This window comes from Coturnix japonica, chromosome 20 (genome assembly GCF_001577835.2).
Source record: "Coturnix japonica isolate 7356 chromosome 20, Coturnix japonica 2.1, whole genome shotgun sequence".
Classification (NCBI taxonomy): domain Eukaryota; kingdom Metazoa; phylum Chordata; class Aves; order Galliformes; family Phasianidae; genus Coturnix; species Coturnix japonica.
Genome location: NC_029535.1, coordinates 2,964,655 through 2,989,917, shown reverse-complemented (window position 1 = coordinate 2,989,917; position 25,263 = coordinate 2,964,655). Strand labels below are relative to the sequence as shown.

The 25,263-nt window shown below is 44.8% G+C and overlaps 1 long non-coding RNA gene across 1 annotated transcript in view; it reads left to right on the top strand.

The window, feature by feature from the left end:
• Window positions 1-23,317, top strand: part of LOC107322887 — a 33,184-nt gene extending 9,867 nt beyond the window's left edge. Inside the window, exons 6-10 of the long non-coding RNA XR_004309418.1 lie at window positions 3,005-3,101; window positions 9,602-9,701; window positions 15,907-16,213; window positions 19,178-19,289; window positions 21,154-23,317. This is a non-coding gene — a long non-coding RNA (uncharacterized LOC107322887). The remainder of the gene's footprint in view (window positions 1-3,004; window positions 3,102-9,601; window positions 9,702-15,906; window positions 16,214-19,177; window positions 19,290-21,153) is intronic.
• Window positions 23,318-25,263: the final 1,946 nt, after the last annotated feature.

Genomic DNA, 25,263 nt, shown 5'->3' with positions numbered 1-25,263 from the left:
ATCTATTTATCCAGGCAAATATTTGGACACGTAAAGCTGTGTTAAAATGCTAAGAAGTCTATCAGGGCAGGAGAGCAAACAAAATCTATGAGATTTAAAGCTGCTCCTCAGTGTGCTTTTTCTGGAAGTATTAATTGGCAAAGAGCAGTGTAGAAAATTGATGCATACAGGCAAATGCAGTGATTGAAAGCTTTGTTTTTGTCTGAGCTCCATTCTCCTAGCACTAAACTTATGCTTACTGTGCTATCAGATGCTTCGCCACAAAGGGGATTTGAGTTTAGGTAACTACATGTAGATCTGTGCCACTGCTTCAGTCTTTAAAAGCCAAGAGTTGTCACAGGCTGATGGCTGTGTAATGGATTCCTCAAAATCAGCTTGTATCACAGTCAAACCCGTCAAGTTCTGATGTTTTATCCTGAATAGATCTGGTGTCTGAAACATTCCCAAAGAGAATTGCTCATGCAGCTGCTGCTCAGCCCCGCTCTGTAGTGTGATGGAGGTGCCCGTGGAGCAGGGCTTGTTGCTGTGTTTGAACCCTCTTTCAGCAGGACAGGTGCTGAACCTAGAAGAGAAATGTTTGGGAGGAAGCATTGAACACTTTGCGCTGATCATAAATTCCAGCTTACATTTTGGTTGAGTTCAGTTCAACAGATTTTTCAATTGTGGCCTTCCAATATCTAAAGAGGAGCTGTAAGAAAGACTCTTTATTAGGGTCTGCTGTCATAGGACAAGGGGAAGTGATTTCAGACTAAAAGTGGGTAGATTTAGGTTAGATATAAGGAAAAAGTTTTTGACAGTGAGGATGGTGAGACACTGGCTCTGCCCAGGGGTGGTGGTGCCCCATCCCTGCAGACACCCAAGTTTGGGATGGACAGGGCTCTGAGCACTGATGGAGCTGCGGGTGTCCCTGTTCATTGCAGGGGACTTGGACCAGATGTTCTTTGAGGGTCCCTTCCAACTCAAATGATTCCTGACAATTATATGCTGTCATTGTGGAAAAGACTTTAGGATCCTCCTGTTTCCCAAACAAGCCTGACCTCTTATTTCTGGAGACTTGTTCTCTAAACTGTTGTCCGAGGCTGCTTGAGCCTGTGTGGAGTGATGGGAGGTATAAATGGCCATGGGAGTGACAAGGAATTTAGCAACATTTCCTTGCTGCCAGGAATATAGATGTGAAAAACAGGAGTTTGTTCTCCTCTTTTGGTTTTACACTTTCAAACTGTCTGAAGTATTTCTTATTGATTCTGTGATGGAGGCAGAGGCCTGAATTCATGTGTTGTAGTTTTTATTTGCATTTTTGCTATAGTTAGTCTCATTTCCATGTTGCTAAAGGCCATTAGAGAGGAGTTGGATGACTTGTCTAGGTTCCTGCTTTTTGTAATTTTCCAAAGCTCTATACATAATAAATCAGGCACACATTTTCGCTTCTGCAATTAACTAATCCACAATGCAACAGAAGCGGTAGAATTGATTGAATATGTCAAGTTTTAAGCCCCAAGAAAAAAAAAAAAAACCACAACAAAATAAGCCTATTTGTGCTGATGCTTCTCAGAATGGCTCTCATTCTTACACAGATCTAGCCATGAAATTAGGACATGTAGGGATTTTGCTACTACACCTCCCTCCAGTCAGTCCTACCTTGTGCTTGCAATGAACTTTTGATGTGAAAAGTCCAAATGCAGTCCAGCAGAAAAGCTATCAGAGACAATGTCTAGCATGGACATCTCCACTTGCTAATTCTAACTGTTCCTTGGCAAGGCCCCCTCTTTTTTCCTTTATGAAGACCCCTTGATCTCATTGCTTTGCTTTCCTTCCTTAACTAGGAGAACCTTACGCAAAGGAAACATTGCAGAAACCCCTCTGAAGCTGCTGACTGGCAGTGAGCGGGTTATTTAGTCTAACTCATACTAAGCTGCACTTCACAAAGAAGCTGATTTCAGTATCACCTCTTTTCTTAAATAGAATTTGAAAGTCCTTTCTTGCAAAATGGGCTCTGTTAGCACGGCATCTTAGAAATAAGCTTGCATACTTGGTTCTCTCTGTATCCCTGAGTATTCCTAGCTCACAAGCTGCTAAACTAGAAGCAGGTTACATAGACTGTTTTTGTAATTGCAGTGATTTAAGTCATATATTTGCCTGTGACATTTTACCCGACGAGTTTATCCCCATTTTTCCTTTGCACAGAAAGTTCAGAGTAATTTCTTATGTGGGTAATGCTCTGAGGTACCTCTGCCCCTTGCTGGTCTGCTCAAGCCCGAATTCCTTATGCAGTTCAGGCTCAGCTGGATTTTGCAGCCCTGCTTTGGAAAATGATGCCACAAAGACACTGCTCCAAAGGTGTACAGCTCTGTGAAATCAGCCTTACAAATGGGTGAAACCTATGGGGAAAATTTAAGGCCAGAGTGAACTGGTGGAACATGGGATTTTGGTTTTGTTTACAAGTTCCTAACAAAATTCCTTGGGACAAAACTCATGATACATTAGAACTCACTCAGTTATTTTCCTGCAACTTTCTTCCTTCTAAGGAAGACAAGTTACTGCAGATGGAGTGCTGGAATCCTCCTTTCTTCCAGAGAAAGAGCATTGGCAGTCCCAGCTCTCTGTAATTGTTTCCCAACTCCCTTGTACACCTGCAAAACATTGCCTGCAGCAGAACTTCAGAGACCATTAAAAGAACATTTTTTGCAGAGATGAGAGATTTTATGTCTATTTGGTGAATATAAGAATATTAATGGAATAAGTTATTAGTTGTCAGTAAAAGAACAGATGTGACTTTAACAGCATGTAAAGATACTGGAACATACAAAATAGCTGGTGAAGTTGAAAGCATAAAGCTCTAAAAATGCATAATTAAAACATACATTTGCGGAGGAGGAAAAAAAATGATGTATTCTTCATTTTAGAAGATATTTCCTTGACTTTGTAGAGTCTTCTTGTTTTGAGTTGTGAATATATCACTGGTACTGGTTTCCGTCATCTCTTTGTACTTGTTTGCTACTTTCAGAACCTGCTGGCTGGGCTGAAACACAGAATGGCTTCCACTGAAGATGTATATGGAATCAGAGAGCTATTCCACACCTGTAAACTGGACAACCATCGTGGTAAGTGCCACACATTTTTGTGACCATAGTAGTAGATGACCACTGAGGAAAAGTTGAGGTAAGTTTTGACTGGTCATGATGATGAAAACCAACCAATGACTTCAGCATTTAACACCAGCAAAGGTTAGGACACGAGGCACAGTAAATTTTCCTTTGGACTGTGCTTAGTTTAGTCCCTGTAGTGCTCTGCCACAGGTCTGCAGTGCACCCAGGGCCCTGACAAACTGTGCTTGCACTGCTGGCTCTGTGGATGTCACACAGATTTCTGATGAAGAAAGTACTTGTTTTTACCAGCATGAGTAACTGTCACAGGTCAGGTCAGGGAAGCAGGAGGCTGTTTCCTTGGGAGATGGTTTGTCTGCTCCTGGAATCATCCAGGCATGACTCACAGCTTTGCTTGGTTCTCCCTTTGCCCCCTCCGCACAATCCTTTGGCTGGCTGCTGCTGGGGGTGAGTGATGCACTGGGCTGGAAGGAGCAGCAGGGTCAGGCTGTCTCACTCTAGCATGGGGCTGATGGGTGAAGGGCATGGATGAGGGGTGATGGATGAGGTGCACGGATGAGACCTGCTCCCCAGACACCACAGCAGCTCATGCAGATGTTTCAGAGAGCAGGGAAGGTGAGCTCTCATGTATGGGTTAGAGAGAATCATTCTGTCCATCCCATCTCATCAGTTTGGATGCATTCACTTAAAAATGTGATGTTCATGAGACAGGGCTTTCTTACAGTGCTTCTTCGTACCAAAAGAAATGTCAGAAATCCCATGTAAGCAGGAGATGAGACGAGAAAGCCCTTCACCTGATCTTGTAGTCAGTAGAGAAGGTGAAAAGGCCACAGCCTCTTCCCTGTCAGAGCAGAGCTGCTGGCAGGACCTCTGCCCTTACCTGACCTCGTACTGTGGTGATGGAACTGCAGACAGAATGATGGACAGCATGAGCATAATCCATCCTGATAAGGTTTTCTGAGCCTGTATGTTTGAGTAGTGATAACAGAATCTGTGTGAGCCTGTGGAAACCAGCAGGAGTTTGTTCCTATGGACTTAGGCCCAGATTTTGCCCCATGGTGTTTCAATTTTTTGGTTCCTTTTTGCTTAGAGAATTGCAGTGGAGGCTGCCATGGGCAGCCCGTCCCCCAGCTGGCCCCACATCTCTAAAATATACAAGGAAGATGTGCTGGAAAGAAATAACAGAGTAGCATCCTCCTAGTGAGCTGCCATAAACCTATGTGTCTCTTGGAGCTTAAAGCAATGTTACATGTGAAAAAATATCAGCAAACGCCTTTCCAAAGGCAGTCAGACAGTGTTGCTCCTTATTGGCTCGGATCTTTGTTGCCTGGGGCTATCTGAGTCATTCCTCTTGCTAAAGTGCAAGGATGATTTCCTCTCTTTAAGCGTGAGAGGCTTATGCTCAGAAGATGCATTTATGAAGGACTGAAAGGCACTTAGTTTGGCTGTATGGCAAATGGCAGCTTGGCGTTACCATTGCTTCATTGCCTTAAGGTGGTTCTTACAAGGCAACTCCATCACAGCTCTTGCTGCTGCTAGAAGTCCAAGCCCAGGTCTTTGCACACTGATGTGCTGCAAAATGTCTGTACCAGCTGCTGCTCTGATGGTAACAAACATCTTGTGAAGAAGGGCTTTCCCCACCTCCACCCCCCTTTCCCCCCTAATCTGTCTTACTAGATTTCACTTGTGTGGGTATTTGCCCATATATTTTAGTGACTCAAAGAAGATCTAATAGTGCAACAAGGAGTATCAAGAATGTGATAAGGAAGGACAAGATGCTTGGGCAGCGTAGTTTGATGCCCAGCAGAATAAATGTGGGGTTGGAATGCGGCTGAGTGAGGGGTCCGTCCTGTCAGCCTGTCCACATACTAATGAAAATCAGTTTTGTGCACAGTCCCTCTGAGAGACATTCCTCTGCAAGCCTGGGTGCATTGCTTTTGTGCTCCAAACCTTTGCTGTGCTCCCAAATTGGCAAGGCTATTTTGGATGTCGGTAGCTATTGAGGGCAGAGCAAAGCAAGGCTTGTAGGGAGAGGCAAAACCTTTTGTTAATTGAGGATATATGACTGGGGACAGAAAAAAAAATGAAAGCATTTTTGACAGAGAAGCCTGTCCCTGTTATACACAGCAGGCTGTCTCTTAGGACAAGGTTATCCTGCTAGTGGGACTCTGGGAGATGGGCAGGTAACAAGAGCAGCCAGACTGGTTTGCCATCAATAGCATCCAGCCTGCTTTTCCTGAGAATGTTTTTCCTTCAATCTCTTTTCCACTTCAGCCTTAAAAGTGGTTGGAAAATTAGATTTTATTGATGGAAGAATTGCACATGAGGCTTTGCTTTCACCCACGTCTTCTATGGAAATAAGTCTGCCGCAACCTGACTCCTTTTTCTGGTGGCGCTAATCCTTTTTGGGTTGGTTACTCAGTGTTAACTGAAAAAGAATAACAACTTTGTGCAAAGTGGGGCTGTCCCTGAGCAAGCTATTTTATAGGAAACTCCTTTATTTTAGTGGTGGTTGTTTGTGGGGGGCGGAGGGGAATATTTCACTGCAAAACATCCATCCAGTCTTGATTTGATTTTTGCCTTTCCTCAGTTTGGCTCCAACTCAGATTATTTGCTGTGCCCCCTTCCTCTCCATCTGCCACTCTCTAATGGGAAATAAATCTCTAGGCTCTTCTGTTCCTTACCTTCCTGCTTTTGCTGACTTGCTGCTGGAGATCAAACAGCTTCTTTCATAAAAAAATAAATGTGCCATGTATGTATTTTTTTCCCCCAGAATCCCTTTTGACTATGTGAGATACAGAAATGCTAATTAAAAAAATAGCAATCAGGGGTTTAAGGAAGCAAAAATCCTTTCATTCCTAACTACAGTAAAGATAGGGTATTTTCTTCAACAGAGGCTATAGATGCCTTGGCATCTATAGGACCCAGACGGCCCTTTTTGAGAGCATATGTTCATCACTGTTGAGTTGCTGCAGGTTACTGCCCATACCTGAGTGGATTGTCTGGCCATGATATCCCCTCTCCCCAGTGAGCACATCCCCTCTTGGCACACTTGGTGGAAGCAGTGCCAGATTGCAGCATGACGGGACAGGTTCACAGATCCATGTGTTCTTGCTTGCAGGCAGCAGGAAGATGGGACACAGTTGGGTGCACCTGTAAGGAGTAGGAAGGTGTTGTTCCACATTAAACCCTTGTCAGTGCAGAGCTGCACTTGAGGTTGTCTTACTTGCATCTCCCACAGGAGGATGAGGTCCAGGCAGCACAGCGTGACTTCAGCTGGGGCAGATGATCCAACAGCTCCTGAAAGCACTGTGGCTGCATGAACCAAACATAACTGTGGTGCTAATAGTGGCCATGGGAGCTGAGGTTCTGTCAGGGTTCAAAGGCGGATAGAACACATTGCAACCTTTCAGGCTGCTGTATGTTTTAACCTTCCTGGCTCTTCAGTGGCTCAGGAATGATTTTCATCTCTCCTGAACGTTTCCATCTGCTATCAGAGACAGTGAGCCACGCTGCAAGCGTGGAATGAAATACAAGGGGAGAAGGAAAAAGGCATTTGATTCCTGTCAGGTAGATGGAAACTTGTTTTTTCTCCTTTTCTTCCTTGCCTCCTGGAGAACACACCATATGTAGAAGGTGACCTTTTGTCTCTTTCCTCCCCACCCGAGCAGAAAGCGATTCAGCTGACACATCCGATGACAGATAGATACCAGCATGAGCAAATTGTGCTTGAACTTGCTCCAGAGAAAATTGTTAGCAGGCACGGGCACGGGCTGGGCTGTGTTAGGGAGAGCACAGATCATAGTCAAATGTTTGTGTCATTTGCAAACGCTGCTGTGAGGGGACGTGGAGGGGGTGAGCAGATGAGTGTTTTGAACTCTGAAGGTTACTGTGGAAATTGTGAAATAAGGCTTTTCGTGCTCGACTTCTGAGGGAGATTCTCTACTTGGGGATAGTTCAGGTGAAATCAGACTTAATTCCAGCCATTTGGATTGTTTCTTTCATCTTCCGCTTTATTGATTTGATTTATATTTTTGCTTTTAAAGTTGATTTCTTGTTGATTTTTTCTGCTCTCCTTGCAAAAGGTCCCGAAGTGTCAATTTTCAGAAAGGCTTTGGTTAGTGTGGATGCTGTTTTCCTGGTAGAAGAAGCAAAGAAGAGCAGATTAAAAAACAAACAAACCATTTTAAAGCTGTAGAATCTAATGATGACAACAAAACTCTGATCACAACTCCCAAATGTAAAAAAGGAAATTTAAATGCAAGCATTTTGAAAGCGTACCCAAATGGCATTTCCGGGCTGATCAATATGAAAGGCCCTGGTAACTCATTAATTCATTGGGTTTTAATGAAGAATTGTGTGTCCTGGCCACCTCTGTCATTCTGTCTCTCGTGCCTTCCTGCATCCTGCCAATGGACAAGTCTGAACCCTGCCAAGTTTTGCCTACTGTGCAGTGTGGACTTCCTTCCCTGTTCTTATTTTAAAAGATGGAAAATTTCTTTCCTCTCTCTGTGTCTGTGCCTGCCATGGTGATCTCATGCCCATCCATCCCTTGACCTCAGAAAGACTGGCATTTAAAGGACAAGCGGTGCTCACTCATCCTTCAGCAGCATCTCTCTCTCTCTGCTAGTTGCCTGTGGGATCTGTTCAGGCCACATCTATTAGAAACCTGGCCTATGCAGTCCAGAAGACCGTGAGAGATGGATGGTGCTGGCGTGCGGCCACTTTGGAGGACAGAGCCGGATCAGCCTGCTGGGGAAAGGCGCAGACAAATGGAGCCTGCAGGACAAGCATGCCATTACCTTGTTTGCCAAACTCATTACAGAGAAGTTGCAAAGTTCCAGTATGCTGCCCCTGGCCTCTGAGACAAAGCTGTCAGCTCATTTGTGAATAATTCCGGGCCATGTTCAGGTAGGAGAAAGTGGAGCTTTTGATGGGGTTAGTTTGCTTGGCACAGCTGACACCAGGGACTGTGTTCTCTTATGTGGCGGCTTGATGGACAGAACAGCCTCTAGCAGGGGTTAGATGGGAGCACAAGGCACCCTGGCTGTCCTGCCCTGAACCCTGCATGTCCCATGGCCACATCCTCAGCCCTTGTGTGCTGATCCCTGCTGATTCTTGAAAAACACCGAGCACAAGTGTGGGAGACTGAGCCAAATCTGATCTTACACTGTTATCATTAAAAGCCAGCAAAATCCATAGCGTTATAAAAACCTTTTCTCTCAACAGAGAAATAGAGCTGTCTTTGGATTACTTGGTGAAATGTCTGTATCTGAGATACAAGATGCTATTTTGGCCTTGGCAAATTGGTTAAAGTCCAATTACAATTTCTCAGGAAGGTGCATGACCGCAGCTTAAGAGTGAATCCAGGTAAAATTCCTTTATAAGACATAAAAAGCTTCAACAACAGCTGAAAAAAGGAACAGCTAGTAGTGTCAAGCTATACCATTCTAGGCCCCAAAGCTGCTGCTTCATATTCCTAAGAGCAGTCTCTTGGCATTGACCCACTGTAGCTTTTTAGGACACAGGACTTTGTGTTCAGGTATCCCCAGCCTGCTGTGCTTTGTGCTTTGATGTCTGTGAGGAAAGTTTATGTGGGCCGGCAGCTTTTGAGGCAGCGTGTGCAGACTTACTGTATTAGCAGCAGCCATGGGTTTGCCATTGCTAAGGTGGTCCCAGCACTTGCAGCCAGAGCCAGTAGCTAGGGGAGCTGCTTCAGGGACAGAGGAATGCACCAAAACACTGATAACAGCCATGAAGGCTTGTTTGGAGGACTCACCCCTGTGATGGGCTGTTTTCGGAAATGACACATTGATATTGAAAGCCTTAAATGTTCCTCAGGCAGACTGACAAAAACTGCACACTTGTCCTCAGGCTGCTCAGGGCTCCTCTCAACTAATGAAAAATGATTTTATTTGGTTCTTTCACTGCTGCTGCTGCTGTGGAAAAACAACCCATACTCACAGTGCACCAGAGGGCTGTAGACGTGTTTCCTGTCCTCTGGGGCTTTTCTGGGTGCACCCTACCCCCTTGCTATGGTTCTGAGCCTGGTGCCATGTGCTGACTGTCATTTCTCCATCAAGCAGCTCTTTGTTACCTGGCACACAGTGTGCTGCAGGTGGAGATGGAAGCTCCAGCCCCAGAGAGGAATAATGCTGACCCACATCAGTACCAGCTCCACACACCCAGCAGGGATCAGGTGCTCTGGGTTTTGCTCCCAACCTGTGTTACACATCCTCCACTTCATTCCATGTCTGTATGGTCCTTCACAGACACTGTGTGGGATTCAGATTCACTGCTCCTAACTGTGCTTCTCTGTGGTGCCTGAGCTTTGTAGTCGGGATTTGATTTTATTTAAGAGTGACCCAGAAGCATCATCCATCCTCTTGTTTTCCAGTCAGAGAACTGAGGCACAGAAGAGCTGTGAAAAAGTTCCACTGAGGTTTCTTGTTTCTGAACTTGAAAATTGATGAGACTGATTATTTATTTGTTTACAGCATTCATCTCTCGAGCTGATTTTCACGGCCTTTGGTACGTTCACATCTACAAATCTGGCCCTGGATATCTCAAATTGTGAAACAATTTACCATGGAAAAGGTAAGTTCTTGTTTATCTCAAGATTTTGTTATAAATGGCATCAGGGTCATCTTCCCATTAGAGTCCTGATCCATGGCCAGAACAATCCCCTGCTCTGTGCTGAAGGAAGGACCCAGAGCCCTGCTGTGAAATGCTTCTGACAATTAGCAGTGATTTGGAAGGTGTTGTTGCCCTCCTGTATTTGGCTCAGTGTCTATTCCTCAAAGCCCAGTTAAGCACGAGGGCTTTGGTGAGTGTTGTATGGGACTTCAGTTCCATTTTGAGACATTCAAACAGAACTTCACTGCCTAAACCCAGGGATGATAAATGGGAATTTTGTCAAAATCTTGTTACTGAAACTGCTGGCTTAAGCTTATAACGTTTCCTGTCTGATTATGTATATGGTTGGAGAGATAATTTACTCTGTAATTAACTGCTTGACTGTTTGCCCTTGCCAATCTTCCTTCCCTATGTTGTCTTTTATGACAAGAGGCTTAGTTTTCCAATGTGCATTTCTCTTTCATTTGTGTTGCTGCTCCGAGACACCACGTAGCTTGTTGATGTTTCAGAAGGTGGCTGATACAGCCTGCCTGGTTGCAGTGATCTGTGCCACACTGTGAATGTTGTTGGGCCACTGAGGCTAAGACTTCGCTGGCCGTTGTTTTCTTTCTTTCTTTCTCTCAAGCCAGGTTGTTGCTTGAATTTTGTGCATTCAGTGCCCTGTGAAGTCTGGGTTGAACCAGAACAGGGATTTCAAATGCCCTGGGACTTCCGTGATAGCCGGGGGTAGCCAATGGAAGATGATGGCAGGACAGAACACTGTAGGTCAGTACTCTTCTCCCTTCTCAAACTCCAACATATGTTTTTTAAAACCAATCTCTTTGAAGCCTATCCAGCCTCTTGCCCTTGTTCCTCTCTAGCTTCTCTCCTCTCTGAGCCTGATCATATCACTACTTCCTTCCTCAGCTGCTTCTCCTGTGTCTGGCTTTCAGCTGCTCCAGGCTATGATGAGCCACCACTCATGCCTGCCACCAATTTCAAAGGATTTCGTGAACATCAGTATCATTTGGAATGCTTTTATCAAAAGGTGTATTGTCTACAGAAGGGCTCCTGTGAGTTGGAAGGCACTAGGTGGCATTTTCAAAATGGTCTGTGTAGCATAGGATCTCGGGTCCCAGTGAACATCAGTAAAGAAGGGTGTCTTGGTCATTGATGTGCTATTTGAAGTCGTTGCCTGCTGTCTTAAATGGAGGCAAATGATGAAACACCAGTATGCAAAGGTTTGCGTTTCTGTCCTGTTGTCCAAACCAGAAAATTATCTGTTTATGTGGACAGCACAGCTGTCAGCTATAGTTGACAGCTATAGACTATGGGTTATGTGGAAATGAAGCTGCTCTAGAACTGTTTCATGATAGACTAAAATAGCTAAAAGCCTCTCTCTGCCCCAACACCAGTCACACTCCATCAATGAAGCACAGCACTGCAGGTTGTGAGCCAGTGAGAGGGCTGATTCAACATCTGAGCAGGTGGAGCAGAGGATGGCTAGAAATCTTCCAGCTATGGGAAATCTGAGTCATGGAAGCCATTGGATAAATTTAAATACATTATTCTAGCTTGGAGGAGGAAACCATCTGGGTAAATAGAGGGACACATGTATCTAACTAAGGGAAGAGCCCTTTCACATGACAGAAGAACTGTCTTGAGCCTGAAAATCTGGCAGACCTGAGATAAAAAAGATCAGTTTGCATGTTGCTGATTTAATGATGTGTGCATTGCAAGAATCCAGCTATGGGAAATAAGATTCAAACAGTTAAAAAAAAAAAAAAAAAAAGATAAAATGAACTTTGCCGGTATTTGCCAGCTGTATGAAGCAAGAAGGCCTGGAAATTTCATCAGAACATCACATTATAAAATCTGGTTTAAAGACTTTTGAAGAGATCTTGTGTTTGAATTCCAAATTCCATGACAGCTCTGTTTTAAACAAAAAGCTGGGAAAGTCATGGGAACATCTCTCTGTGGTTGGATTGCAGTGAGCTGAGGCTGGTAAGGTGGTCTGGCTTTTAACTTGGTTTAGAGTTAATGCTCTGCTCTGCAACCTGGCTTATCTCTGTGGGTTGAGGGTAATGGCCAGGGGGCTGAGTGGTCTCCTTGTGTCTACACCACTGCCACAAGGTGCAGGGCAATCAGCCTGGAGCTGTCTCTTGTCACTGGCTTCAAGTGACGTGCAAGTTGGAATGAAAGATAAAGATTCCATGAAGTTATCTGCTTCAAACTATGCAGAGACCCATGGCGCTTCCTCCCTACCTTGGCTACAGACAATAATGGAAATCTGAAGTTTTAATGTATTGTTTTACAGGCATAGATCTCCAAGTCCTGTGGTATGGGCTCATCATTGCCATCTTACAGATGGGATTGCTGAAGCATAAAGAATTGAAATGACTTCCCTGGAATCATTAGGTGGGCAAATGGCAGGGCTAAAAATAGAGTCCCAGTATTCAGCCATTCAAGCAACCCATTGCCATTCCTAACTCAGAGGAAGGGCGCCAGTGAACTTAGTTAAAGCAGGTAATAACTATTCAACTGCATGCAATACTAAGTCCTCTTGGTAAGACGTCTTCCCAAGTACTCCACCCAAATCATTCCGATAACACAACACTGTTTTTGGAGAAATATATTGACAGAAAATACAGTGAGCCACATATGGCTGTACTGTCCGTCAGTCATAAGAACCCTAATACATTCAGAAGTTCCAAATGCCTTTTAAAGCTAATGGTCTGTGCACTAATAGCTCCTGGCCCTGGCATCCAGGCTAGCAGCTGGTGCCACTAATTGGTAGCCCCGAGGATGAGCACGTGTGTGGTAGGCAGGCGACTGGATTTCAGGAGCAGCAAAAGGATTGGGACTTCTGCCTTGCTAATCCTGCCGTTTGGCGTGCTCTTTAATCAAGATGAAAAGTCAAGAGACCGCGAGGGGCTAACAAACAACAGCTTTGGCCGATTACAGGAGCCCAGCTCACGCAGACCTGACAGGCATCGCCTGGAACGGGCAGGCCAGTAACAGCTTGTAAACCCACCCCAGCTGCAGCTGCTCTTCTTCCCCAGTGGTGTCTGCCGGACAATGCTGGAAATAGCATCAGAAGATAATGTCTGTCTGGCCTTTTTGGGGATGCAGGATCTGTTATTTGAGGGGTGGATGTCAAGTCGTATAAACGCATCCAAACATCTCTGGCTAAGCCCAGCAGAAGTAAACAGGCTGCATGACATGGGTCTGAGAAATCATTAGCATCGCTCTTCCTCTTCTCCTCTCCGTTCTCTGCCTTGTGCAGTGACAATACTTATGCTGTGACAACCAAGGATTTGTAGACCCCAGTACCAGACAGATCCCAAAGCTCTTTCTGTCCTTCAATTTAATCTGTCTTGATGGATCCAGATCATACAAAGCATCGCAGTGAGATACTGAAAGAGTTCACCAGCTCTAAGTAATCTCATGATTAACCTTCCCACCACTCCCCAGAAATATCCTTTCCCAATACGTTTGTGTCTGAGACTGAACCTTGCTCCAGATGGCAGTGGGCTGAGATGAAATTTTACTGCAGTCAGAGCTCACGGATACACAAAAGAATAAAAATGTGCAAAATCACAATGACAAGGTTGTTCGGGTACCTTGTGATGTTCCAGCGTTAGAGAAATCCATGCTTAATGTGCCTGCATGGCAAGGTAAACTAAAGACCATATAATGCTATTATAGCAGAAGGACAAAACTCGTGTTTTCTGGCCTCCTTGTGTCTGTGAGCATTACGATATGCTTTTACACATGTTGCTTAGTCACTGGATGCTGAAGAGTTCAGGATGAAGTCTTCTTATGATTTGGTTACTACAAAACTTGGGGCACTGCCTCCACATTACTTACACTTTCATTGGGCCATGCAGTGATCCGGAGCACTGTGGTTATTCAGACGTACATGGAGGTGGAAGATCTCACTGTTCTTTCTTCTGCTGCTGTAGAGGAGTCTGTTTGTTTTCCTAGTCATGAGACTGAGTGTGAGAGGTGGAGGACGAAAGCCCCTTCCAGAAGGCAAAGAGGAGCTATGTATAGACTTTGTTTCACGCAATGACAGGATGAGAATCTGGCATTTGGAGTGCTGGGGTGAGCTGCTCATCTTGGGCAAAGCAGGCACCAGTGGGTGGTGTCTTGTGAGCTCAAGGGGGAGTAAGGAAGCACTTCCCACTGGTGAGATGTGCTGCAGTGCTTTGTGTGTGTGGTGGCAAGGATGTCTCATGAGGGCTGAAGCCCTAACTGGGACAACTGGGAGCTGGTAGAGTTCTCAAATTCACCTCTTCCTCTCCCCAAAACCACCTTTTCCCCAGCCTGTTTTTAATGTCCTGTTTCCAATCCCAGACTACGTTGGAGTGTTTGAACTTAAGAAGCATACCCTGTTCTATTCAGTGTGGGACTTCTCAATAGGTTAGCTGCATCTCAATACAGCATCATCTTACAGCATCATCTGCAGCAGTGCATTGAGGTTTAGAGCCTTGTATATTAAACATGCCAGCAGATACTTCTCACAATAGCTGCCTCCTCTTTCTCCATGAATGAATAATGCAGGGAGTTCCAGATCATCTGTTCCTGTCATTGCTACTGCATATTGATATAGTCACAAGGACTAACTGTTAAAGAGCAAAACATGCGAGGATGTTCCCTGACCTTTCCCTTCTCCCCACCAATAAATCCTGTTTTTTTCTCTGTGGAGGCAACAAGCACTGTCTGCTGGCAGCAGTGTTCTGGTGATCTGGATGCAATCAAGCACAGGGCTGAGTACTTCTCAGGCAGATCACATTAGTGTTGGATCTCTGTGATCCTCTTTTGTACCAAACAGCAAAATTGAATTCCCCTACCTGTCTCTGATCTGTCTTACAGCACTGCAGGTTACAAGTATCCTCCACCAGGCACAGCCCCACCTGCAGTGCTGTAGGAAGACACAAAGGGGGCTGTAAGGGATTTGGGGGTGTTTCAGTCCAGCCCGTAGAACTGAACCACAGGGGGCTCAAAATCTGAGTTTATGGAGGAGGCAAACAGCCGTATGCCTCCTATAACAGCTTTCCTTGCTGAAGAGGTGGGAGGGAGCTGTGAGACAACCCTCTCTTACTTACCAAAGATTCCGGCCCATCTGGGGGCCTGCAGGTGACAGAAGTGAAGTGGATGACACTGCACCCCTTTGCACTGCTGTCCGTGCCAATAGGGCTGGCCCTCCTGGATGCTCATGTATGTGTTAGGAAGAGTGGATCCTGAGGTCCCTGCTGCAGCTGGCAGGCACAGCCACCACCTGTCTGCATGGGCAGATGCTGGCAGTTGCTATTGCAATGCTCCACTTCCCCTCTCCCTGGAAGCCACAGTGGAGCACTGCCTCCTATTCCAAACACCATTTTATCACAGCTCCTCCTTCAGCCTGTTGTTTTCTCAGCGTGGATGGCAGTGACACGAGTTTGGCTCAGGGTGAGTCTTCCTTCTTTGTGCCTTGCTGTGGGTGAGCAAGAGGAGATCCACATCTTGTTAGGCAGAAAAGGGACCTCACTGGGGAATACACACTGGCACCCACAGGCAGAGCCATGGTGAGGGTGCTGGGAGCCAGAACCCAGCTGGGTGGAAGTGATGGTGGCTACTTGTAGAGAGGCACTGCAGGACTTTATGAAACAATGAGGACAAGGACTGAGTCTTCCAGAGCTCTTCCATGCACTGGTACACTATAGCCCCCAGACAGATGTAATTAATGAGACACCCTGCTTTATGTAATAACGTGTGTTGTGTGACTCACCCTAATGAACAAAAACAACGCCACGTGTTTCCTAATGGGACTTCTAGTCCTCATGTCCCTGTGTTTAGTATGAATTATTCAAGGCATCAGGAGGGATCTGTGAGTAATGACATCTCTGCTCATTCTGTCTCACCTCAGATGACTCCAGGAGTCTGGTTACAGTTTGGGTCTGTTTTGGTCCTTCGACAAGATCTGCAGATTTCTTCAAACCTGTGCTCTCTGCTTTTGTTTAGCTCTTGATTGGGTCTGCCAGAAAAGGAAGAAAAGCAAGTTAGCTTTTAAATCTAAGGACAGTAGCAATATTCACAGCAGGGTCTTATTCATGCAAGTGTGTGAAGAGCGTGCAAGGTGTGTACGAGAGCCTTCTGTAATTCATGCTCCTGGACCTCACAGGTCTGCTTCCTTTTCTTGTAGGCAGAAAGTCCTGACTCGTGGCAATCCGAGCTTCAGACAAAGGTGGTTGGAGCACTGTGGTCATAAACTCCATCACAGATTGGCTATCAGCAGGATGGAGGTAGGCAGAATGGATGGGAAGTTCCAGCTGCCATACAGTGCATGACCTGCTGCAGACCCAGCAGCTTGATGAGTCCAAGGCTGGTGCTTCTCTTGCAATAAGAAGAGTTCACTGAGGAAGGAAAAAAGATGAAGAGAGGAAGCACAGGACTTACAGGACTTGGGCTTTGGCGTTCAGAGGAATGAGTAGAACAAATGGCTCCAATGGGTGAGGATTTTGGTAACCACTTCAATTTCGTGGTAGCTCTCTTTTTTATTTGATTACTGTTATTAAACTTGTTGTGTTCACTTTTCACTCAGTGCCTTGAGGTTGCACCGTGCTCTGGATTTTGTGTAAAGCCATTCTTCTAGCTGCAGCCTTGGAACAGAGAGCCTGAAGGAGACTTTAGGAAGATTAAAGATTGCTTCAAGAGAATGAATGAGAGCAGACAGCCAGTATTTCCCAGAGCTAAGAGCTGGTGCGGAGCCTTAGCGCTTTGTTGCAGCTCTGAATCTGCCATTGCCAGTGGCCAAAGGGGATAAAACTGAACATCTGCCATCTGTGACTTTTGACCTGAGAGGGACGATCCTCCTTATTCCAGGGAATGAAGCTCTGATTTAAAGCACTTCATGCCCTGCTTTTGCTGATATGAGAAAGGCACAGATGTTAGGGTCAGGTTTCAGTTTTAAGGAGCCTGCTTTTGATTACAAGCCTACAATAGAGCCATGGAAAGGAAAACTGTTTCTCTTGAAGGAGATGAGTTAGGAGGCTTTTGTGGAAGCAAAACCAAGGGGATGAATGTTGCAGTGCTGCAGTGAGGGGCAAGCTGCACTTCCACTATACACAGTTCTCAGCCTTCTCTTTGTTTTGGTGCACATTACCTAAATCCTAAAATATCCAGCCTGGGCAGCATTGGGACAAAGCAGTTAAGGAGGCAATGCCTCTTCTCAGGAGGCTGTTGGAAATGGTTGAGGTAACCAGGTGTGGTGGGATATTTTTATCTTCTCCCAAACAGGAGGATTTAAGAGAACTTCAGAAAACAGAGCTAACATTATTTTTAAGTACAACAGTTTAAATAGTTCAGGATTTTTTAATTGCCATCATATACCAAACGTTTCAAAGACCTATCCCCTTTATCTCACTCTTAATGTCCCTGTATAGTTGTAATTACAGAGTAAATGGATAGCCAGAAGCTACCTAAGAAAAGACTCACCAGTGCTGAGGTGTTCAATTAAGATGGATGCTCACCACAAAAAACTCCACAAAGGAGTAATTTCCAGAAAGAGATGCTGCCTTAGTGGTGGTCAGCCCTTAAATGGGATCTAGGAGAGGTGAAGTCAAGCTCCACCCCTCTGAAGATCACACCCGAATTACCTTCATCTGTGCTCCTGCAGCTGACTAATCGCTTGCCTCAAGTGGTTAATCAGAGGTTCAGGCTGTGATCAACAGTTTCCCTTACAGTCCCCAGGGAGACATCAAAGCAGAAGCCAATGGGATTGGTGTGTCACAGGTGGGGACAAGAACACATTCTGGATGGCAGTGTGCCATTTGGCTGTGGTTAGCTATCACTAGCAGTCCAGCCTGGAAGCAGTATGAGGTTATAGCAGGAGAGGAATGAGGAAAGTGGTAGAAGTTGCTCTATTTTCCCAGCAGCACTGAATCCATGCTAGCAAGGAGTGGCTCCATAGAACCATTAAGCTTCGGCAGTCATATTCATACATCCTTCTGTTCTCACTTTCTCATTCCTCTTTACTTTAAAATTAAAAAAGAAAGAAAACAACCCCTTAAGAAAATAATGTGTTTGCTCATATAGTTTAGAAGAATAAAACAACTACATTAGCAAGACTCATATTAATTCCTGGCATCATTTTCCCCATTAGGAAAAGGTATATCGTAACTTCTATAACAGACTGAAAATGCTTTGTCCAATTGATTGATTTTTCTCTGTGTATAGTGATGTATAGTGACAACAATGCAAAGATGGTACAAGAGAGGCGGTGATAAATATTTAAAAGGTTATTTAAAGGACTCACCCAATAGAGGCCTTCAGTCTGCCAAAAAACACTGAGGCAATCTCCACCAAGGAGTGATCTCAAAGAGATGCTGCTTGAGTGGTGGTCAGCCCTTAAATGAGGTCTAGAGGAGGTGGAGTCAAGCTTCCTGGAGCTTGCTGAATTACCCTTACCTGTGCTCCCACAGCTGACCCGACACTTGCTTCAGCTGATTAATCAGAGGTTCAGGCTGTGATCACCAATTTCCCATACACTCCGTGATTTAACAGGTATTTGTTGGAGATGCCTTGACTGTGTTCCCCTGAAAACAATCAGACCATATGGGATATCATATGAAGACAATCCCCCCCAAAACTCAAAGACATTAAGAACAGAGTTCTGCTAAAACACGATTGCTAATTCTTCCCAGGATGCAAAGCTTAAAAACAATTAGATGGAGGCACAAATTGCGCAAGCAAATCCATTTCCATGTGCAAAATTTTCTGTTAGCAATTGCAAATTGGACAGCAAGTTGAAATTCTCCCCAGTGGAGAAGAGGAAAGCACAAAGGCTTCTGCCCCTCTCAAATCTTGTTTGTCTCTGAGGTACTTACAGAACCCTCATTAATGAAGTATTTAAGCTTGTTACAACCTTATTGCAGCCCCTGAGAATAACATTCATTTCACAGCATAAAGTGAAGTGCAGGAGCTGTGTTAACACATTCTGTGGCTCAGCTGTCCTGGGAGCAACAGACTGCAGCATCCTCAGCCTCAAATCTGCACATCCATCATTGCCCTCCTGGGTAGGCTGTACTGCAGGTCCCATCTGCTGTGGTAGAAGGCAATGGGGTTTAAGATTCTGGGTCCGTGTCACCTCCACCAACTTCAGCCTTCAAGTACATGGGAATGCAGCCTCCCACCCTGTGCTCAATCTGGTTTCAGGTCCCCAAAAACTCAGGTAAAGGGTTATGATGGAGGTCCTTGGGTCCTTCTGCACAATGAGGGCTCTCTGGCATGGACTGCCAGTAGAGGCAATGCTCAGGACACAGCGTGCTGGTCTAGATGACTCAAGGGAGTTTTTTTCCTATTCCCTATAGCTATCCATCCTCCTTTCATGAAAATCTGAGCTCATCCCTGAAGTGAGCTGTTTGGGGGCAATTTTCACCCTGTTGATGATTGCCTTCTTGCTTTTGATAATGCAGGTGGCTGCATATGAATTGATACGGAGGAAGAAAGCCCTAATTTGCTGCATCATTTGCCTTTTCAAGTCATGACCAATGGAGATGTTTAAAAGTCATGGCTCAGAGGTACCTGGTAAGTAAATTATCTAAATACAGTGCTTTTTTTTGTTGTTGTTGTATCTGTTAGATGAAATGTTAGATAGTTTCAATGAAAACCTAAAAACAAAACAGCAAAGATGGAACACTCAGGTTGGTGACCTCACTTAGAAGTCAGAAAGTTTTGTGTTTGTCCCACATTTCTTCTCTGGGCTGCTTTGAAAGCTCAGAATTGAGTAACATCTTTAAATACCATTTCATTTTCATATCAGGCATGTATTTAACAATAAATTGAACGTGAATTTACAACACTTAGAGTTCATCAAGGATTTCAGTCCTGAGATTTTCTACCCAGGGGGATAAGGATGGCAGTGGAACAGAAAGGAGAAGCTGGCATGGAAGGGAAGTACAGGCTGGATGTAGAAACACCTGAATGCTACACAGACAGACCAAATTAAAATGCTTGTTAAGGAGAAAGTTTCCCATAGGGTGAGCTGGGAGCTGTCATGGTAGGATGCCCCATGCTGGCGCCATTCAGATGGCTACTTGTCTCTAATAGGCACAATGTGATATTCACCCAAATCCCACAGCAACCTTGGGCTATGAAATTAAGCAAGTCCGAAGAATGCAGTGGGGAGAGTAAATGAGGAGAGTCCTTGGAACTATTTATTGCTGTGGAATATGTGCTTTTTGGAATATGATGATGAAGAATGTAAAATAAATTATTAGCAGGCCAGAAATCAATTTCCTTCCGCACACAGTTATTCTTGGCCATGATAATCCCTCCTCTCAATAATTTTAAAACTCAAAAATTGGTTCAAACTTTGTTCCTCACTGGGAATATATGTCACTACGAGGCACTGGAAATCTTCTTTACCGCTTTCCCATAAAGACCAGTTGACAAATATATGAACCATCATGGGAATAGGAAAGTTTATTTATATTTTTCAAGACATACTTAAGATCAGTTCCCCCCCTTCCTCCAACCTGGGCACGTCTTTTTCTTCTGAACTTTCTGCTGATGCCTGGGAGGGAAATAAGGGAACAGGAAGAACAAATGGGGTGCTGGCAGCAGAGCTGCATGTGGTTCTTGTTGGGGTCAGTTGTGAGCATCATTTTTGTATGGCTGTTCTTGTGTCTGTCCATCCCAGTTTGTAGGCAGCAGTGAGTGGGGGCTCTGAATGCTTCTCCATAGCTTTATTTTACACCATTTTATGGCTCTGGGTTGCTGTGAGTAAGGGGATTGAAAATGACTTTACTATAGTTCAGACTAGAGCTCACAAGAAGTTTGTTATCAAACTCACCATTGTGGTAATTAGGGGTAATCAACTGTTTCTGGATGCAGAAAATGCATTTTCTGTAAAAAGATCAATTTTTCCATGGAAAAAAATTGATTTTAAAGGAAACACATAGACGTTTCTGTTTTGTCAAGAAGATTTAAACGAAACACATCATTCCTGCCTGGCGGATTCAGATCAAACTATCTTGGCATGTTAAGCCAAATCAAAACATGTCATTTTCAGTTAATTCAGGGTTTTTCTCTACTGGCCAGAGCTGGCCTAGTGCCTCAGGAGCTGACATTCAATGCCTGGGTGCTGTGTGAGCTATTGTGCCCTTGAGGCACAGACAGCCCTGGAGGCTGGCTGGGAGGGCAGAGGGATGGCAGCGGACTGTGGGCTGGTGGTGTTCAGGCTGAATGCCTGTGCAAGAGAGATGAGCTGCTGGGCTGCTGCAACAGCTCAACAAGGCACAGCAGAACCTTTTTGATTTATGTGTGTAGAAATGTTTCTAAACAAGGCACATTAAGGTAATCAGATCTTCTGATGAATGGGATCTTGGGTTTGCAATGTTCTCTGACACTTGCCTATGACTCACATTTAATTTCCCTTTGCTTTGCACAGTGCTCCTGAGGTGCTGCACCTCCTGGACTGAGCTGCACTGGATGGACTAGGAGTGGCCATCTGCCTTTTTTACTTGCAAAAATTGAATCCCTTTGAGCATAGTCAAACTCTTCTTTTTTAATCTCTTCATCTGCATTAGTTTCTTGAGTTCCATCCTTGATCATTAGGTTTGTGCAGTGTTCATGGTGCTTGCAACACAACCATCTGCACTGCTAGTGATTGATATCTGATGGTCAGAATAAATTCTCTGTATCTGTTAGGCTTCTGCAAGTGAGTGAGGGCCTCTGGATCTCCATGAATGTGCACAAATATGAATCTGAAGCATCACCATCCCTGAATAGGAGTACGGACTCAATGATCCTTATGGGTCCCTTCCAACTTGGGATTTTCCATGATTCTGTGATTTTATGAGTTCAGTTGAACAAGTCAATGTAATTAAGCAAAAGCTTCTCCTTACAAACCTCAGTGCTGATTGCATTCAGCTGAGATGCAAAACATCCATTGACTTTAATCCAAGCTTTGGCCCAGGTGAGGAGCAAAGCTCATAGATTTTCCTCACATTGAAGTGTTAAAGTTGAGAAGGACTGGGGTGTCTGGTACCCACTGGGATTGCTTGGTAAGAATGGTGTTGCTTTCCCTTCCCTTCCCTTCCAGTCCTGCTGAGTGTGATTAAAGACAGGTCAGGAAGGGCTGCCTGCTAATAATTCTATAGAGGAAATCTCTTGCATTATTCATCAGACATATATGGCCTATTCTAGGAAGAGAGAAAATAGAGAAGCACCTTTGGTTGTATTGTAACATCTGCGAGTACAGCTGGTTCTTTTTCTGTGTTCCACTTATTATGAGCAATTTGTATGTTTTCTTCTCCATCTTCAGTTAAAAAAAAAAAAGAAAGAGAAAATTCTCTAAAGAGAAGGAACTTGCAAAGCTTGTTATTACCAGGGCAAAACTCCCACTCCTCCTGTAGAGATGGGAACTGCCAAGCTCTTGTTCAGCCTTGGCTGTAATACCTACTATCATTTCTCAGCCTTCACGTAATCAGGTAATTTAATATAATTCCTCTACTTTCAATCAAGCCTGGTGAGCAGATGTCAGGATTCAACCCCTGGGTTTTGTCTGCTGCCGCAGCCTGGTTCCAGTGCTCACGGCAGAGCCCAGCTCTGCTCACCCTGCTGCTCTGGGTGGGATGGGGGCCCGGGGCTGTACAGCTCCACCTGGATAGGAATGGAGATAAGCACCTTCCTCCTTAAAGGATGGAAGCAAAAAGGTTGGCAGTGTTCTACGAGCAGTGTGTGAGCAGTTGCTGTTTCACAGCCGCAGTATTGCCATGCTGTGTCTCAGCTGATGAGAAAGATATGGAAAGAGAACAGATGTTGAGAACAGATAAATAGGAATGAAGGAGAACAGATGTTGGGATTTTGTATGAGATTTGTTCTGTCTTGATTCATAAGTTTGGCCAGCATATGCAATGACCACATATCTCCTGTCTCTGAGTAACAACACTGACCCTACTGAAGATGTGAGGCTTAACCCACAAATATCCACAGAGTGTTTTTGATGAAAATAGCAAGAAAATGTTTATTTTTGCTATTAGGCAAGATTTTAGAATCCCTTCCCAGGCAGCTGCTCCAGAAATAACACTTTGTTTTTGAAACATAGAAAGCCTTGTGTGTGCTCCTATATATGTCAGAACCAGGTTCTCATGGGAAGCTGAGTCCATCAGCATCCTTTAGGATCTGAGACCAGCACCACTGCTGCTGCAGAACTGAGTCCTAAACAACAGCAACAGGGAAGGAGATGAGCATGTTTCTGAGTTGCTTTTGTTCTGTGTGTTCATGTCCCAAGGGATGGTCCAGCTGCTCCCTGGTGCCCGATATTGTGCTTAGAGGACTGGCCATGACCGAGGCTTGCTCTAACACTTCCCTTCCCTCTCTCCTCAAGGCAAGGAGATGAGCGATTGATTCTCAGCTCTGATAGCCATTGTCTCCTCCTGCAGGTTCGTGAAGTGCAACATGGGCTCAAGCTTGTCTGAACCTTGATGATAAGCTCTCCTTGTTAAAAGCTATTATATTTGTTACTAGCTGAGTATAATTCTGCCTGACTACCGCAGTTCTCCTCTGCATGTAATTGAATTCATATTCATCATAAAGCAATGAAAAATAAATTGTGTGTGTGTTTTTTCCCCCTCATAAAGCAAGGCATGCCGCTGGCTCTGCCTTCTCTGTAATCTTCCCTTTTGCAATGTATTGTAATAGAATTCATGGGAACAGAACAGTTGAAATAGATTGTGCATTTTTGACCCACCTAGCAGAAAGAGAGCTTTATTTCAATGCCGAGGAGGAATTGATTAATTCAGTTTTCTTCAGGGGAAAGCTAAAACCTTAGTTTGAGATGCTTCAGTGCCAAAGAAGAGAGCTTGCTCAGCTGGAAGCTAAGGTGGTATTGCAGAGGTCACTAATCGGTTGTTTTGAGTCTTAGGTCTTAAAGGCTTTATGTAGAGTTTCTGACTTCAAGCCTCAGTGGCTCTTGTGTTTCCAGAAGATGAAGATTTTTAAAAGACCTAAAGACCTGTTAAAATTACAGAATTATTAAGATCAGAAAAGACCACTGAGATCATCAAGTCCAACCCCAGTCCATCCCACACCTCCAAGGATGGTGACTCCCCCACCTTCCTGGGCAGCTGAGTCACTGCATCGACACTCTTTTAGAGAAGAAATTTTTCCTAATATCCAGCCTTAACCCTGTGATCAGTGCTGGTGGGATCAGCTCAAGGAACCCATTAGCCAACAGTTACTGGCTATCACCAAGGCAATGACACCAGATGGATGTGAAGGAGATGTGCCCTGGAGACCATGCTCCCGAGATACTTCGAAGCTCAGGTCACAGGACATTGTTGTAAAGGTTCATGTCCTGAGGCCTTGTTCCTGCACTGGGACTGATGGTCCTTTTCTCTACCAAATAGACATCATCCTCTGAAGGAGATGGCAAAATATTGATGCCTCCTTTTAAAAATGCTCTTGCTTGCATGGCAGCAGGTTGGCGGGCAGCTGGCCAGCTGGAACCCTTTCACCACCCATCTTTGTATCACCTTTTCTTTTGTTTTCCTGCATTTTATAGGATCCAGAAAGCATGATCGTACTGTGCCTGTGAGTGGGGCCGCTACTGTGCTGCAAAAGCCCGTCAGAAAGGCTCTGACAGGAAGAAAATATGTTTTCTGCAGCCCCTGGCTTCCTGCCAGCTGCACGATCGCTGCTGCGGAGACAGACTAGCCCAGACGGTCCTAATACATCATAATATTAGTGAGTTTTGTTCAACAAAGGGTTCAAATGTCTTTCCAGTTAATTATTAATTTCATTACAGTGAAATCATTAATTACATTTTAATACTGAAAGACGTGGCTTCTGCAGTTTATGAAATGTGAATCGGGGAAAAGAAAGGAAGAGGAATTCAGTGGTAATGAGTCCTGAGAGCACTATGAGTGTGCCTGGGGAGCTGGGAAGGCTGTGGTTCTCTGTGGACGTCCACTTCTCACCTTGTCCTTTCTCTTCTGTTTGTTTCCAGCTTGTACTGACAAGAAGTATAGAATCATAGAATCATAAAATCATTGAGGTTGGAAACACCCCTAAGATCATCTAGTCCAGCCATCAACCCATGCTTGTTGCACATGTATCAGCTCTAGACTGTGTCACTCAATATGACATCTATCCTTGAACACCTCTGGGGATGGTGACTCCACCAGTTCCCTGGGCAGCCTGTGCTGCCTGTGCCTGAGCAGTGGGATGTGGATGACAGGCACGGCAGGCATGCGAGCAGCACTGTGCTACTGCTGCCCTTCATAGGATGAAATCTCCATGCTAAATCCATGACAGCTGCACATCAGAAATTCCATATCCTTCCCTAACTTAAACCAGGTTGGCTGCCCTCCAGAAAAGCCCTTCTTTATTGCACTGAAACCTCCCTGAAGTGAAGCAAGGCTAAGAAGTGTAGAGCCAGGTTAGTCTGTGAGCTCCTGAGGAAGACCTCTGCTACAGATGATCACTGTATCCATGGTTCAGGGGAGGAACATCTTTCTCTGCCACTACTCTGAATGACGGTACTCAACCATATGAT